The sequence below is a fragment of the Bactrocera latifrons genome, unplaced genomic scaffold (genome assembly GCF_001853355.1).
Source record: "Bactrocera latifrons isolate USDA-ARS-PBARC rearing strain unplaced genomic scaffold, ASM185335v1 scaffold_128, whole genome shotgun sequence".
Classification (NCBI taxonomy): Eukaryota; Metazoa; Arthropoda; class Insecta; order Diptera; family Tephritidae; genus Bactrocera; species Bactrocera latifrons.
Window position 1 is genome coordinate 353,782 of NW_017534719.1, and position 1,253 is coordinate 355,034.

A 1,253-nucleotide genomic window follows, 5' to 3' on the forward strand; every position below is an offset into this window, starting at 1 on the left:
ATACACCACAGCAAAATGGCATAGCTGAAAGAAAAAATAGAACTCTTTTAGAAATGTCTAGATGCATGCTAACACAAGCAAGATTAAAAACAATATTTTGGACAGAGGCTGTAAACACAGCGACCTATATTCGAAATAGGTGTGACACAAAAGTCCTAGAAGATGAAGTGCCTATCAAAATGTGGTCAGGGAAAACTCCCACAGTGATTCACTTCAGACCATTTGGTTTAAAATGTTACGTTTTAATAAAAGATAAGTCCAATGGCAAATTCGATTCGAGGTCTGAAGAATGTATACTAGTAGGGTATTCGACATCTAGATGTGTATAAGAGAAAAAGCAAACAACAAAAAGGTATAGGTAATGTTAAAGTTATTATCAACGAAAATAATAGCGAAGAGCGAATTAATTTCGAAAATGTATTGTACGTTAAAGATTTAAGAACGAATTTACTCTCCGTTTCGAAAATTTCGAATAAGGGGTATGAAGTAATTTTTCGGCGAAATGAAGCTGTCATTTCAAAGAATGGGGAAACTATTCTGACAGCGATAAGAATCGGTGACTTGTTCTTTGTTAAAGGTTTTGATCAATCTGCGAGATTTTCGCAAATGAAGCCAAATAGCATAAATACATGGCACATACGAATGGGCCATCTCACGAAAATGATTTAAAACGCGCAATTGGTATGGTACACGGTACAAATTTTAATACAAATGAAAAATTGCAAACTTGCGAAATCTGTTTAAGCGAAAAACAAACACGAGAAAGATTTTCAAAGCAGAGGGACCAACGTACAACCTGTCTCTTATACACATCTAGATGTGTATAAGAGACAAGCATAACGTGTTAGTTGCTCAACGAAGAACAAACATTAGATACTCAAATGATGTATCACAACAAAACAACAGTAAAAATCACAACAAAAAGTCAACAAAAGAAAAGCAAGATAAACGAAACAAAAGGTAAAAAACTACAACACAACTACAGCAACGAAAAAGGAGAACTTCGAAAAATCCATGTTATTCGAATCAGCATGTACAATAACAAACRCCGGCGAATATTGGTGCTTAGACAGCGACTGTTCATCACATATGAGAGCGAAAAAGAGCGAATTTAATAACTTTAGAGAGATTAACACGACTCTCAGTCTAGCAAACAAAAACACAGCTAAAATCACGGGTATAGGTAATGTTAAAGTTATTATCAACGAAAATAATAGCGAAGAGCGAATTAATTTCGAAAATGTATTGTACGT

The 1,253-nt window shown here is 34.5% G+C and overlaps 1 protein-coding gene across 3 annotated transcripts in view; it reads right to left on the reverse strand.

The window, feature by feature from the left end:
* Window positions 1-1,253, reverse strand: part of LOC108978836 — a 20,378-nt gene that overhangs the window by 11,193 nt on the left and 7,932 nt on the right. The gene's annotated exons all lie outside the window — the stretch shown is intronic.